Genomic DNA, 17,140 nt, shown 5'->3' with positions numbered 1-17,140 from the left:
CGGCCAGAACCTGAAAATAACATTTAACACAGCACAGGACTTAAGTAAAATGGTTTGGTTGAGATCTGCATATGTGGAACTGATTTGGGTAGATTGCAGGGGTGACACCGAAATATAATTTTGTCACATTTTAAATATATCTTACATTATTGCATTGTATTCCAAATTCATTTTAGACTGTATTTTATTCCAATTCCATTTTAAATTATATTTTATTCCAATTTCATTTTAAATTGTACTTTATCAAATTCCATTTTAAATTGTTTTTATCAAATTTTAGTAATAATTTGTTTCTGGAACTATGCACTTCGATATGGCCCAGGGAAGCAACTGCAGGTTCAAGATCTGCCCCTTTGAGATTTTACAGGCCTCAATCCATCCACAGGTCAAGACTGTCTTCCCCCTTTTGCTTTCTCTTTGATGTCAACTGCAGAGGTGGGTTTCTGCCAGATCGGGCAAACCAGTAATGGCGGCGGTGGGAGGCCATATAACAGCTTAGTGACAGAGTATCTAAACCCAATCCTTGTCTAAGCAGGAATCATTTTCTAGCAATTATAATGCTATTCACTCCTAACTTATTTATTTAGTGTGTGGCAACTTCCAATGCAGAGGAGTGAGAATAGGAATCTTATTTTCAGAAGTTCAAAACATTTTGGTGGGATGGAAAGAGTAACCTAGGTGAGGTAGGTTGTGTAGAAATGTGATGAATGAATGAATGAATGAATGAATGAATGAATGAATGAATGAATGAATCCAAGACAAATTTTTAAGGCCCAGGTTTGCTGTTTGTTTCTGTTTGTTGGAATTAGAAAATGGAAGGTGTAATAAGGTGCTCTACATGGGGCTGCCCTTGAAGAGCATCCGGCGGCTTCAGCTAGTCCAGAATGCGGCCGCGCGAGTGATTGTGGGTGCACCTCGGTTCACCCACATAACACCTATCCTCCACGAGCTGCACTGGCTACCTGTTGATCTCCGTGTGCGCTTCAAGGTGCTTCTTACTACCTACAAAGCCCTTCATGGTAGTGGATCTGCGTACTTGGGAGACCGCCTCCTGCCAATCACCTCCTCTCGACCCATAAGATCTCACAGATTAGCAATAGCAATAGCAATAGCAGTAGACTTATATACCGCTTCATAGGCCTTTCAGGCCTCTCTAAGCGGTTTACAGAGAGTCAGCATATTGCCCCCAACAATCTGGGTCCTCATTTTACCCACCTCGGAAGGATGGAAGGCTGAGTCAACCCTGAGCCGGTGAGATTTGAACCGCTGACCTGCTGATCTAGCAGTAGCCTGCAGTGCTGCATTTAACCACTGCGCCACCTTGGCTCTTATTAGGCCTCCTCCGAGTGCCATCTGCCAGCCAGTGCCGGCTGGCAACTACGCGGAGGAGAGCCTTTTCAGTAGCAGCTCCGACCCTCTGGAACGATCTCCACGTGGAGATTCGTACCCTCACCACCCTTCAGACCTTCCGCACAGCCCTCAAGATCTGGCTATCCCGCCAGGCCTGGGGGTAAAGAGTATAATCCGCCCCCACCCGAATGTTGAATGAATGTTGCTCGATTTTAATTATACATTGGGTTTATATGTTATTGTATGTTTTCCCCTCCCATACAAGTTGTTAGCCGCCCTGAGTCCCCTCAGGGAAAAGGGCGGCCTATAAATAAACTCAACTACTAAACTACATAAGTATGGAATGGAGGAAATTGGCTGGATCATGTTAGGAGGCTGCACTCTTCATGCTGCGATATTTAGTAGAATTGCTATTCAAAATCTTTTGGTAGCATTGAAAGTGGCACAAATTAACTATTAGAAAGTATTCATTGATCCACATTTAGGGAATCATTGCAATCTGGAAACTCTTGGAATATATTGATTGATGAGTATATCAGGAAAAAATGGTAGGGTTTTGTTGCCCTTGAACAATAATTTCTTTTTTTAATATTGTTTTTATTTTTAATTTAAAACAAACACAACGTCCTTCTTTACATGCTGTAGAAAGTATATCAGTTGGTTACAAAAAGACTTTCATGCATCTCTTCCACAGTGAACAAACATAATTCATATTAACTCAAGCATTTTAACTCAAATATTTATACATGTCACCATCATATCTCCATTTTTATTTGACTATAATTGTTTAAGCGTCCTTCATCATAAAATATACCAAAATTTAATACATAACCACATACTGGCCTTTCAATTACTATTTCTAGACTCCTCTACTAACACTAAATCCTTATGTCCTATTCTAGCTAAACATCCATAATATTTAATAACAAAGTTTTCTAATCCTCCTTTCCAAATCATTGTTTAAAGTTTACATCCAGTCTCCTTATACATATATACATACATACATACATACATACATACGTATGTACGTGCGTGCGTGCGTGTGTCTGTGTGTGTGTGTGTGTGTGTGTGTGTGTGTGTGCGTATGTATGTATGTTGTTATTCTTATCCCTCCTTTATTTGACTATATCCTGTATCATAACATTTTCCCCTACAATAATTTCTGATATGATGCATCTGTCAGGATGTTTTGTTATACAGGTGTGGATGACTGGAAGTGCATTTTTCTGTGAACTATTATGTGCTATGCTGTGACATGGAGGTGCAGAATAGCAACAAGAAGAATTTGAGAATTTGTTTGATTTATATTTGAAAAGTAAAGTCAACTTTGTCCAACAGTTAATGGACAGATGGCCCAGTCTAATTCTTATTAATCCAAAAGGAATAAAGGTAAAGGTTCCCCTCACACATATGTACTAGTCGTTCCCGACACTAGGAGGTGGTGCTCCTCTCTGTTTCAAAGCCAAAGAGCCAGCGCTGTCCAAAGATGTCTCCGTGGTTATATGGCTGGCATGATTAAACACCGAAGGCACACCGAATACTGTTACCTTCCCACCAAAGGTGGTTCATATTTTTTTAATTGCATTTTTACATGCTTTTGAACTGCTAGGACAGTTCAAAGCTGGGACAAGTAATGGGACCTCACTCTGTTACATGATGCTAGAGATTTGAACCACTGAACTGCCGATCTTTCTGATCGACAAGCTCAGTGTCTTAGCCACCGAGACACCACGTCCCTTTATTCCAAAAGGAATAGTAAATAGTAAAAAAAAGGCAACCTAGATACTAGTTGCATTTACAAGCTAAGCAGTGACTAATGATAAGAGCAGAGTTACCACCAAGATTGTTTTAGAAACTATTTCCTAACACAGAACTGCTGGTTTCTTTCCACTTACTGTGCAGCTGAAGGAGAAGAGAAATCAAAGATCTACTGAGAAACCAAATGCCTCAGGCTTTTGTTGATTGTCACCTGGCGGCAGTCCTTACACCATACTGTCTGTACTATTTTCATAAGAACTGATATCTTAATGTGATGTCTTCCCCATCCCTTTTTTGTCTGCCAAGTCTTTGAGCTGATAAGCCTGAAATCATAATCCGGCTCCCCACAGAAATAGTTTCATTCTACGAAAAGTTTAACGGAGCCAGATTTTTCAGCTGTAAGCAGCAAAGTATCTGTTGTGTTGAAACATGCCTACGGCTCTCCAAGACTTATTTAAAATAAAATAATTTTAAAATGCAAAAGGCGGAAATCTCATGAGATGGTTAAATCTCAGAAGACTTCAGCAATTTTGTAGGAAAATGCTGGAATCCAGCAAGGGCAGACACAAGATCTTATGGTTCCTGCATGAGATTGTGAGATCTTGCAAAATGTGAATTGTGGGTTTTGAAATGCAAAACTACATGAATAATGGAACAGATCTCCAAAGAGTTCTGACTCCTGGTCTAGAATTTGAAACATGGAGAAGTATGGTAGCTAAAAAGGTGGCTAAATGGACTAGTACACATGGGACAGATTAACCCTGTAACCCTTCATTTACAGATTGCATTGCATCCAGTGTTCTACTTCTGTAGTAACTTTCATACTCCTTGTGCACCTTTCTTATTTGTTTGTTTGTTTGCTTGTTTGAAAATTTTTATGGTCACCCATCTTAAAATGGGTTGTGGGTTGCAAATATTTTTGCTACCAGTTTGGGTGCATGCACAGAAGCATCCGGGCGGATGGGCGGGGCTCCCGCCACTGCTACTACCGGTTCGCCAAACCAGGCCAAACTGGGAGCAACCCACCACTGAACTCTAGGCATTCTTACAGAAATAATAAACGTGCAAACCATAAAATCATAAACACAAAACTAAAACAAAATTAAGGTGGGAGGGAGAAGCTTGGCATCTTAGTCATCTCCTCAGCATCATCCGCTATACCACAATGCCTGCATAAACAGTCAAGTCTTGATGCCTTCCTGAAAAGCTAAAAGAGTGGGAAGGAACCAATTTGGTATAATGATTAATGCCCTCAGGCTAGAAACCAGGAGACTGTGAGTTCTAGTTTCACCTTAGGCACAAAACCAGCTGGGCGCCTTGGGCCAGTCTCTCTCTCTCTTTCTTAGTCCTGGGAAGCCTAGGAAGCAGACAAGGGCAAACCACTTCCAAAATCTTGCCGAGGAAAGTAGGGAGACTTCTTCAGACAGCCACCAGGAGTCAAACTGACTTAAAGATACCTTAAAAGAGTGCATTTGTGTGATGGAAGTCTTCTGGATCAGGGGTCCCCCAACATTTTGGACCTCAGGGACCACTAAATTCATAATTTTAAATCCCATGGACTACTAATATGATATGCCTAATGACCAGCTGGGTGGGCGTGGCCAACTCAATGTCACTCATGTTGAGGGGCGCCTCGCCAGCCTCTACTCACCCCTCCCTTCCCAGCCAATCCTGCCTGCTTGCCTGGGCTCCTTAGGGCCCCAACAGGAAGCAGTTGTTGGAGCTAAGCAGTCACCACAAGAAAGAATTGGCAAAACAGCTCAGTTCTAACTGGATCTTACTGAGAAGGAGGCTCATTGGAAGCACTTCACTGAGGACTATGAGCATAGGCTTTCCAATCAGAGGAAAGACCTGCAGGAGCGCAAGGCCAGGTACTGGTGCCTGGAGGCACAGCGGGCTGAGATGGTCAACCAGTTCCAGGCCATGATGCAGTCTCACTGAAACAAGGTCCTCCGGCTCTTCGCCACCAGCAGCACTTCCCTCCAGCCTTTGCTCAAAGCCCCGCACCAGGAGGCTGCAGCAGACCCCAAGTTGGAATTTCTGCCCCCCCTCCAACCCACATAAAAAAACCCAGAAGGGGAAGACTCTCTGCAGCAATACAAATGTTCATTGCATGTATCCGTCCCAGGGGCCATAGTTGGAGGACCCCTGATTTAGTACAATATAAAAAATGCAAATAATTTTTCTTGTGGATCACCAGTGGTCCACAGACAAGCAGTTGGTGACTGCTGTTCTGGATTACTGGGGAAGGGTGTTCCCAAAGATAGAGGCAACTGTGGAAAAGGTACCTTCCTAGGTCCCAATATGTGGCCAATTTTCAAAGAAAGGACCTGGAGCATACCCAGCCTATCTAATCTGCCTCAGAGAGAGGCAGTCCCATAAATAACATCTGTTCTTCTCTACCAGCCAGCTTGGTGCAAGGGATGGAGGAAGTGTTCAAAGTAGAGGGTATTTTGATTTTCTATAGAGGAGAGATAGACTTGATTTTGATTTGGTTCATTGGGTGGGTTATTCAGACACTAAATGTTTTCAAAGGGTGACAGTTGAGCCACATACACCCTGCCTCTTTTTGACTGTTATATTTGCACTACAATCCAAAGCCCCTACAATCCAAAGTGGCTGAACAGGTTGAACGGAAAAGTATCTGCTGCTGCCAGATGTTCTGACATTGAAGAGATGGGGGACTTGATTGTGGGAGGTAACAACTGCCTGATTGCCAGGTAAACAACACTTTCATGATTGCCTCATGAAAATGAGGGCTGAAGTAGGGGTAAGGAGATCCTGAAATTCCCTCCCTCTCTGCTGCCCCAATTAAGAAGAAGGAGTGATGAGGTCTTTGAAGTGGGGGAGCTTCAGAAGAATAAGAAATAGTGACAGAACCAGAAGGAGAATCCTCTCTAACTGCACAAAAGCAAGAGGAAGGATTGGGTGAAGGACCTAACACTTCTGGTGGCACAGTGCAGTATTGCAGGTTGATTCTATCCACAGCCTGGAGTTCGATTCTGATGGGACTCAAGGTTAACTCAGCCTTCCATCTTTCCAAGGTCAGTAAAATGAGGGCCCAGATTGTTGGGGATAATATGCAAATAATACTTATATTGTAAATTGGCCAGAGAGTGTTGTAAAGCGCTAAAAACTGGTATAAGTCTAAATGCTGTTGCTATTCTAAAATCAGATGGAAGAAGGAAAATAAAAAAGGGGGGTAGGAATTGAGATAGACAAAGCCGAAACCAAAAGCTCCCAGCCTGAGATGGTCATTATGTAAACATACAACAATTGTTCAATTTTGAGGCCACGAGGAACTGTTCCAAGCATCTGTTAATTTTGAAGAGAGAGAGGAACACATCTCTAAACCCATAAGGGTATAAATGCACAATCCTATCGCCATTGGCTTTGGGCAGTCAATTGTTTTGCGTGGCTTTATACTTGTCTAAAAGAAAGATTTGAGCCTCAGCAAGATGTATCAGACAGTTTTCCACCTAATCAAGCCAAGAAGCTGAGTCACACTCTGAAATGATGGAAGAGGACATGTGTAACTTACTGCCAAGTCCCAGGTGGGGTTTATACTCCTAAAATTTTCAGTCAAAGATAAAGTTACCTCATTACCAGACACTCCTGAAAGTGTAATGCCATTGTCAGGCTTGAGGGTTGCTAACAGAGACACTAGCAACAAATTAAATTGTCTAACTATTTTGCATTGAAACAATGCATTGGCTCACCATTTCACTGGATGAATTTAAATGGCTCCATTATAGAAGTGTATCATCAACCATCTACCATTCAGTCTTGCATTTTAAATTCCTTGGTTCTTGTACCACAAGGAATATTTAGATTCTTCAGTCCACCTCATTTGCTCCCTATTGACTTATCCATGTTGAAACTGTTGTTGACTTTTGGGATGATACTTTTGGACTGTTAGTGAATAATCTCTATGGTCAGTGAGCCAGAAAGAAGCTTTGTCTGAAAAGTAATCCTTTGTTGTTAGTTGTGAAATCATGTGTGACCCATTGCAACCCCATGGACAATGTTCCTCCAGGGCTTCCTGTCCTCTACCATCCTCTGTAGTCCATTTAAGCCCATGCCTACTGCTTTGGTGACTACATCCACCCACCTCATTCTCTGTCGTCCCCTTCTTCTTTTGCCCACAATCTTTCCCAGCATTGGGCTCTTCTCCAGTGAGTCCGTCCTTCTCATTAGGTGGCCAAAGTATTTGAGCTTCATCTTCAGGATCTGGCCTTCTAAAGAGCAGTCAGGGTTGATCTCATCTACGACTCACTGGTTTGATCGCCTTGCAGTCCAAGGGACTCGCAGGAGTCTTCTCCAGCACCATAGTTCAAAGGCTTCAATTCTTTGACGCTCAGCCTTTCTTATGGTCCAACTTTCACAGCCATATATTGCAACTGGAAAAATCATAGCCTTGACTATACACACTTTTGTTGGCAGGGTGATATCTATGCTTTTTAGTATGCTGTCTAGATTTGCCAAATAATCCTACGTAGCATAATTTTGAAAATCTGCTCTGAAATTTGAAAGATATTCCTTAGTGTAGTGGGTTAGACTCCAAAGTCTGGAGCCTTTGTTTATCTCCTAAAGATTCTTTGCTTGATGTTGGACATTTGGACATGCTTGACAAATATGATATTGGACACTTAAGCATGTGAAGGCAAAAAAGAGAGTCTAAAAGATTGACCAGAGAAACAACTGCATCAGAAACTTAGAATAACCATCTGCTGATTTGGATTAGTTTCTGTTAATGGAGAATGTACTTGAAATGTCTGCAAACAAGCATTCAAGCTCAGAGAGCATCGACAATAGATCATATAAAAATATTCCCTCATCTTTATGTCTACCGTAGGTTTATAGCAACAATCTCTTTAGAAATCTTGAAGCCTTTGTTGTGGAGAGTATCAAGGAAGTATTGTAATTAGAACTGCTCTGCTGGGATACCAAAGTTCAGACATGATCAAGGTGTGGCTCATACTCCAATTTTTTCATAATATTATATTTCAAGGGAAATGGTGGTGGAGGCTAATACTTTCATTTCTTTTCAAAGAATCACCGTGACTTGATAATAAGAGGCTTGGATGAATGTTCAAAGGACATTTGTTATTGTTGTTTAATACAGAGGGTAGGTTTTGATTTATTTGGCCATGAAAAAAAATTCCCACTTCCTCAAAACAAAAAAATTCACAGAACTGTGTGCCAAAACAATGTTTTTAAAAATCTCGCTCCCTCTCTCCCTCCCTCCCTCTTTCTTCCTTCATTCCTTTCTTTCTTTCTTTCTTTCTTTCTTTCTTTCTTTCTTTCTTTCTTTCTTTCTTTCCTTCCTTCCTTCCTTCCTTCCTTCCTTCCTTCTCTTTCCTCCTCTTTCCTTTTTGTCATTCAACAGTGATACTTGCCTCAATATTCCTTCTAGCAATTTTTTGAAGCAAACCAAATAATACTTAATTATAATGCAGACCAAAGAGGGCCTCCCTGTGGAATTCCTTGGCAAGTTACATTTTCAGCCATGCTTTTACAGTTTAGTAACCCTTGTCACTGTTCTCTACACTTTGTTTTTAGAATTTCTGAGGACAGAATCAGACCTAAGTAAAGGCATAGCATATACTCTATGTATATGCAATGTAGAAGTGTTTTATGCATGCTTTATTATCACTGAGTTTGATAATAAAATATATTTTAAAACAGACTTCCCTGTTAGCCCTTTGTGGTAGGCTTGGCATCAGGTGCAAAGAATCAGACCATACATTAATTGCAGTTAAGAAGATATATTAGTCAAATATGTACACAAGACTCTTGTCAACTAACATTAAATACTAAATTGGCACCAGATGATGGTTAACAGAATTTAAGAAGAGTTGGACCATTTGTGGGACTGTAAAAACTCTAGGCTGATAACTTGCTTAACTCTGTCCCCCAGCTCTGCCTGCACCAGGTCAGGAAATAGATGCCACCAAAAATACTAGAATTCTATTTTATTAATATAGATCAGTGATGCCAAACCTTTTGGATTTGGTGTGTCAAAAATTAGGAAAATGGCTAATGACTGCTGGCATTCACAGGCACACATCCCCCCCAACAAAAGACTAACAGTTCTCTATATCTGCTGCCTCCCCACCCCCCCAAAAAATCTGGGCTATCCTGAACAGTGGCACTCAGCGGTGATACTGAGGTTGGACTAAAGTGGAAGCACAGGCATCAACTTCACTCCTAACACCACCACTGCCACTCAAAAAGGCCAACTCAAACCAGTCCTCAAGGAATCCAAGCCTTGGCGAATGGCATGATTACCTCCATGACCCAGTGCTCCACAAGATCTGCAATGCACCACTTACCTTCAGTTGGTGTTCTCTTTTTGTTAATTGGCCCCACAGCTTATCTGAGGCGGCAGTGGGTCACATGAAACCTTCATTCTTGAACCAGCTTCAGAGAACGGTCTTCCATGGTCTTCTACGATTTTCAAAAAAATCATGTGGGAACGGAGCATGCTTTCGAGAATAGGTGTTATCAGGTGTTGGCAAATGCTGGTGTGTCACCTAAAATATCATGTGTGTCATAGGTTTGCCATTATTGATATGTAAGAACAGGATCTTGAAAGCCTGGCAGCGCTTAGACCAGTGTTTCTCAACCTTGGTGAGTTGAAGTCCACAGGACTTAAAATCGCCAAGGTTGAGAAACACTGGCTTAGACTAAAAGGAGTAGATGAAAACTTTCACTTTCTTTTTAACACCTTATTCCCTTCCCAGATTGAATTCATGTTTTGCTAATGATCTGTGCATAGTTTCTCCAAAGTCATCTTGGTGGCTCTTTTATCCTTCTCCTCCTAATTAGAAGTGGGGTTGAGACTCCAATTTATTTTTTTATGAGGAATTCACCATTTTTAACTTAGTGGAATTTTATTTCTGCATTGGAAACATTGCCTGACAACAATGACTGAATTCATAGCTCTAAATGTAATCATTACTAGCTTTTTCTCCATAATTTTATCCCACTATATGTTATTGTTGTAGGTTATAATAGCCTTAATCAAATATTAAAGCTATTTATAACCTGTTAGAATATATTATATCTTATTTATTTATTCTATTTATTTATTTCATCAAGCATGTATAAGATAACAGATATATAATATACCGAGTGACATAGTAAGACTGCCAGGCTCTCCATGGATCGTTGTTGGGCCTAGGAGGTGGCGAAGAGAGAGAAAGCAGAAGCGGGGATGCAGAGCTGGTTTGCTAGTTCGGTTACGGAAGCAGCCTCACCGACCAGCATTACCAAACATTTTTCTAACCAACTCTTGATCCTTTGTCCACAAAACTGATGAACTAGAGCTATGGATGGCAGCGAATAAGCTCATTTGTGATTGCTGTGTGATAATCATCACAGAGACCTGGCTTCATCCACTTGTACCGGATGCGTCAGTGGAGCTAACTAACTGCACCACACACCGCTTTGACAGAAACAGCAACTCTGGTAAAAGCAAAGGTGGAGAACTTTGCATTTACACACATAATAACTGGTGTACTAACAGTAGAGTTGCTTATATTCACTGTTCTGCTGATGTGGAATTCTTAACTGTCATTTGTCGGCCATTTTATTTACCTAGAGAGATTTCTGTTATAGTTATCACTGCTGTCTATATTCCACCTGATGCAAATGTTAGTGGAGTGCTCTCTAAGTTACATGACGCCATCAAGAGGCAGCAGCAAACTTACCCTGAAGGTGCTTTTATCGTGGCTAGGGATTTTAATCAAGCCAGTCTAAAGTCTGTTCTCCCTAAGTTTGTGCAGTATGTGCAGTATACCACCAGAGGTAAGAATACTCTAGACCATATGTACTCAAACTTAAGACAGGCATATAGAGAAATCCCCCTCTCCCATCTGGGTATGTCTGACCACATCTCTCTGCTACTGTGCCCAAAGTATATCCCCCTTAGGAAAAGGATATGACCAGACTTGAAAACTGTCAAAATCTGGCTGGAGGGAGCACTCTGCCAGTTGCAGGACTGCTTTGAGACTACCGAGTGGAGTATATTTGAACATTTGGAGCTGCAAGAATTCACTGACACTGTACTCTCATACATTAAAACATGCACAGACAATGTAACAGTTAATAAGCGTATCAGAGTTTACAGTAATCGTAAACCCTGGATGTCAGCAGAGGTACCATCACTTCTGAGAGCCCGAAACTCCACCTTCAAGGCAGGAAACAAAGACAAATACAATGAAGCCAGGGCAAACTTGAGAAGAGGCATTAAGGTGGCTAAACAGAAATACAAACAAAAGGTAAAGAAGTATCTGGAAGATAATAACTCAAGACAGGTGTGGCAGGGGCTACAACACCTAACCAAATATAAAGGCAATACAAAAAAAATAGCCAATGCTAATGCCCTGCTAGTAGAGGAGCTAAATAGCTTCTTCACCCACTTTGAAGTCAAAAGATGAGTCTCTATGGCTCTAGCCCAAAGGCCCTCTGACCTCCAGCCACTCACCCTGGAAGAACATCAAGTGAGAGCTGAGCTGAAGGCTGTAAATCCCAAAAAAGCTGCAGATCCAGATGGGGTGTTGGGGAAAGTGGTAAAAACCTGTGCTGACCAATTAACAGGGGCCCTGACAAGGATTTTTAACCTCTCCCTGCAACAGGCTAGAGTCCCATCATGCTTGAAAGTAGCCACAATTATCCTAGTTCCGAAGAAAGCAGCCATAAAAAGCTTGAATGACTATAGACCGATTGCACTGACGTCTATAGTGATGAAGTGCTTTGAGAGACTGGTCCTACAACACCTCAGGTCCTGTCTTCCACTAAATTTTGATCAACACCAGTTTGCTTATAGAAGCAACAGGTCGACAGGGGATGCCATCACAACTACTCTACATATTGCACTGAGCCACCTTGAGAAATCTGGGAATTATGTCAGAATGCTTTTTATAGACTATAGCTCGTCCTTTAACACCATCTTACCAGGAATTCTTACCAGGAAAAGTTGACGGACCTAAATTTCCCTCCCCTCACTTGTGAATGGATCAAAGACTGACGGATCATCCACAAACAGTAAGGGTTGGATCCTTTACATCTTCCACGCTGAAGCTCAGCATAGGCTCCCCTCAGGGCTGTGTGCTCAGCCCATATATGTACTCGCTATATACATATGACTGCATATCCTCTGATCCATCGAACATCATAATAATGTTTGCAGACGACACAACAGTGCTGGGTCTCATAACTGGAGGGGACGAATCAGCATACAGGGAAGAAGTCCAGAAGGTATCCGCATGGTGCTCAAGAAACAACTTACATCCAAATACTAGTAAGACAAAGGAGATAGTGCTAGATTTCCAGAAGCACAGAGAGGAGCCTGCCCCACTGTATATCGAGGGGGGCTGTGTGGAGAGGGTTTCCTCTTTTAAATTCTTGGGAGTACTTATTAGTCAAGATCTCACCTGGAAAAACAACACGTCTCTGGTGATTGGAAAGGCCCAACAGAGACTTCATTTCCTTAGAGACCTGCAAAAAAATCAGGTGGAACAACAGCTGATGACCTCTTTCTATCGGTCCACCATAGAAAGTGTCCTCACATATTGTATTACAGTATGGTATGTTGGTTTAACAGCTGCGGAAAGGAAGGCACAATAGAGAGTGATCAATTCGGCACAAGAAACCATTGGTTGCCCTCTGACACCACTGGATGACATTGCCAGATCTTGCTGCTTTAGCAGAGTAAGGAAGATACTCAGAGATGATTCACACCCTGGTCAGTGTCTCTTTGCACTTCTACCATCAGGCAGAAGACATCAAAGTATAACCAGCCAAACAAACAAGTTTAAAGATAATTTCTATCCTTGGGCTGTGAGACTTTTAAATATAACCACAATCACTCCATGCACACGCTATTTTTTCTTTTTCTTTCTTTTTTCGTTTCTGTTATAATTTGCACCAGTGAGGTTAAACCAATTTTGTTGTATTTAAGTACAATGACAATAACGATTATACTTATACTTATATAAGTATAAACATGATTATGAATACATGAAATGGATATGAATAAAAGGGAACATTAGGACAGGGACAGTAGGCACATTGGTACGCTTATGAACGTCCCTTACAGACTTCTTAGGAATGGGGTGAGGTCGACAGTACACAGTCTAAGGTTAAAGTTTTGGTGGTTTGGGGGAGAAACCACAGAGTCAGGTAGAGCATTCCAGGCATTGACCACTCTGTTGCTGAAGTTGTATTTTCTATAATTGAGTTTGGAGTGGTTTACCTTAAGTTTGTATCTATTGTGTGCTCATATATTGTTGTGGTTGAAGCTGAAGTAGTCATTGACAAGTAGGACATTGTGGCAGATAATTTTATGTACTACGCTTAGGTCAGACCAAAGGCAGCGTAGTTCTAAATTGTCTAAGCCCAAAATTTCAAATCTGGTGGCATAAGGTATTCTGTTGCGAGCAGAGGAGTGGAGGACACTTCTCGTGAAATAACGCTGGACTTGCTCAATTGCATTAATGTCCGATATGCAGTGCAGTTTCCAGACAGAAGAGCTGTATTCAAGAATTGTTCTAGCAAAGGTTTTGTATACTCTGGTTAGCAGTACAATATTACGAGAGAAGAAGTTACACAAGATTAGGTTAACAACTCTTAATGCCTTTTTGGCAATGTTGTTACAGTGGACTCTGGCACTTAGATCATTAGAGATGAGTACTCCAAGCTCCTTGACAGAGTGAGGGTCATCTACAAGGTCGTGTCCACTCAGCTTGTATTCCTGATGAAGAGTCAAGATTTGAATGTAAAACCAGCTAAATATCTGTTTTATAGGATACTACGATTTTACTACAATGCTGGTTATTATCTGCAAAGAACTTTAATACATTTTTATTTAAAAAAACCTTTATCTCCACATGTATCTGGATAGAAAATAAGAGGCCATACAGAATGCTCGTCCCTAAGGTAGGCATTTTCTATTCAGCAGTTCCCAGAATTCTTAGTGATGGCTACTTTGGTAATGGGATTCTGGGAACTAAAGCCGACACAGGTGGAGATTTCCCAGCTAGTAAAGGCATAATATTTTTGATTCAGTCTCTGACATTTATGGGTAGGGCTGGAAAAATTTCCTTTGAAAGCCTTGGAAGCAATACTGGATCTGCCAGAATTCCAGCCAAATGTAAAGAAAGGCAGGGCTCCTATATCTACAAACTATTTTTCATAAAATTATCTCTTCTATAAACCTAGTAAAAGACACAAGAGTTTTGTTTACTTTGCATCTCTTCACCTGATACCTCTACTGTAGCCACATCTCACTCTAGTAATTCCTTTACAGCAGGGGTCCCTAGCCCTCCAGTCTGGCACCACTCCGCTGACAGTGGTGGGATTTTAAATATTTTACTACCGGTTCTGTGGGTGAGGTTTGGTGGGCGTGGCATGATATGGCATGGCTTGGTGGGCATAGCTTGGTGGGTGTGGCAGGGGAAGGATACTGCAAAATCCCCATTCCCTCCCGATCAGTTGGGACTCGGGAGGCAGAGAATAGATGGGGGCGGGGGCCAATCAGAGGTGGTATTTACTCTTTCTCCAAACTACTCAACATTTCTGCTACTGGTTCTCCAGAACTGGTCAGAACTTGCTGAACATCACCTCTGGCTCCACAGCGTGCCAACAGCTCGGCTGCGCAAAGAAGAGAAGCTCCATCTGTTGGGTGTAGGAAGAATGCAAAACCATGCCACCTCTAGTCCATGGAAAAACCTTTCTCCCTGGAACTGGTCCCTGCTGCCCAAAAGGTTTGGGGCCAGTGTTTAACAGGACAGAGTATTGCAATTAGATAAAGCATTTCGGATCAAATATAAAAAGATATCCCATATTAATACCATAGATACATTATGAAATGGCCGGCTCTGCTGGCATTTCAATTGGACTCAGAGCAGAAGAATGAAGGTATCAGTGCATGATATGATGGCATATATGTTGGTGCATGTATATGCATGTGTGTATAGCTATTAGTCATCTTGTCACTAGGCGTGGCTGGCCACAAATCATCCTGCTGGCTTCCATTCTTATGGAAGAAGTCTAGAACCTATGTCTCCACTTCTAATATAGCACCTTAATTACTGTACCACATTCCTTTTCATATCTTCATATCAGTGGAGATCTTAATACTGTTTCCTACCTTTCACACAAGGAAAACCAAATCCTAATCCTATACAATGGCCCTTCATGCTGAAAATAGGACCTTAAGGAGGCATGCAGAAGAAGACTAGAAAGGACTTTAAGTCAATCTGGGAATGTATACTGTAGTCCTGCATAACATCCTGGGATAATAAGAGTATGACAGTTAAACAAGGAAAAATGCATCAATGAGGAATAATTCTGCGGTGACAGAACCACTATGTAATCTCTTATGTTTTAAAGCTATTAAAAGCACATCCTGTATTTTAAATAAAGAATTACTTAATTTTGACATTGTTCTATTTAAGTACCCTTAAGTGATTCCTTCAAACATAGTAGCTCAAATACCTCTACAAGCACAGTAAAGACTGGGGCTGGGGATGCTTTGAAAATAATTTAGAAGTGCTTCAGACCTCATATAAGCACAGCATCTCTCCATTATTAGCCTGATTTTTTTTGACTTGGTTCCTAGTGGACAATCACTTAAATATGAGCCAGCAATGTACAGCAGCAGCCAAAAAGCCAATGCAATCCTGGGTTGCTTTAACAGAGGGATAGAATCTAGATTACATGAAGTATTAATACTGCTTTATAAAGCCTTAGTAAGGCCACACCTAGAATACTGCATCCAGTCTAGGTCACCAATTTATAAAAAAGATGCTGAGACTCTGGAAAGAGTGCAGAAAACAGCAACAAAGATGATTAGGGGTTGGAAGCTAAAACATGAAAAACAGTTAGAGGAATTGCATATGTCTAGTTTAGTGAAAAGAAGGACTAGGGGTGACATGATAGCAGTGTTCCAATATTTGAGGGGCTGCCACAAAGAAGTGTGGGTAAGCAACCTAGAACTAAGGAGGAATTTTCTAATGGTGAAAACAGTTAACCAATGAAATGGCTTGCCTTCAGAAGTTGTAGGTGCTCCTCACCAGAGACTTTGGAGACTGGATAGCCACTTGTCTGGAATAGTATAGGGTCTCCTGCTGGAGCAGGGGGTTGGACTAGAAAACCTCCATGGTCCCTTTCAACTCTATTATTCTGTTATTCAGACTTCCTTGATGTTTTTTGGGGGGGAAAGTTGCACCTTTAATGGAGCCATCACTTCAAGAAGCATATCTTTTGTGAGGTTTGTGCCTTAAGGAATAATGGCTGCGGTGTTTGCATGATATTTGTAGCACTTCTTTCAAATCACATTTCACACAAGTGCAGCCTCATTAAGGATTTTGAAAAAAAAATCATTTTATGTCAGAGATTTGGATTGGGCAGAGATAATGAAGCTTATAGCACCATTACAGAAGAAATTAAACTTTATTGCTTGCTATCTTTGGAATATAGGATTGGCTCAAATCATGTATACTAAAAGGGAATGCTTGATTTTTTTTTTTAAAGATAAATGGTGTGGAAATACCTCTAGTAGATCAGGAACTATCTGTCAGGCCTTGAAGCCATCTTTTACATTGGGCCTTCAGGCCTGCAACATTTTTTTGCTGTGGAAAAATGGGAGGGGGGATTATATGGAGTAGGGGAGAGATATAATCTAAATAACATTCCTTTCTCAGAGAGTCAAGGACATCTTGCCCTGCATCTGTAGTGGTGTGACTGGGAGGCATCTCTGGTTGGGACAGTGCCTGATTGGACCATGTAATGGACATGTGGGTGCTGGGCAGGGTCTTGACTTTCACTTGGTTGGGGAAAACCTAGAAGCTTTCAGATTCGGGTTTTCCCAGCCAATATGACTTCTCTAATAAAATGGAACTTTGAAGAACTTCAAGCCTCGGAGACTTCTTTCATTGAGGGTGTTATTTGGAACCCTGACACTATCTTCATTTTCAGGGGAAAAGATGACAGAAAACAGCATGTTCAAAAATTAAAATTGCTC

Source organism: Thamnophis elegans, chromosome 2 (genome assembly GCF_009769535.1).
Source record: "Thamnophis elegans isolate rThaEle1 chromosome 2, rThaEle1.pri, whole genome shotgun sequence".
NCBI classification, from domain to species: domain Eukaryota; kingdom Metazoa; phylum Chordata; class Lepidosauria; order Squamata; family Colubridae; genus Thamnophis; species Thamnophis elegans.
The sequence above is the reverse complement of the archived record's forward strand: the minus strand, read 5'-3'. Positions refer to the sequence as shown.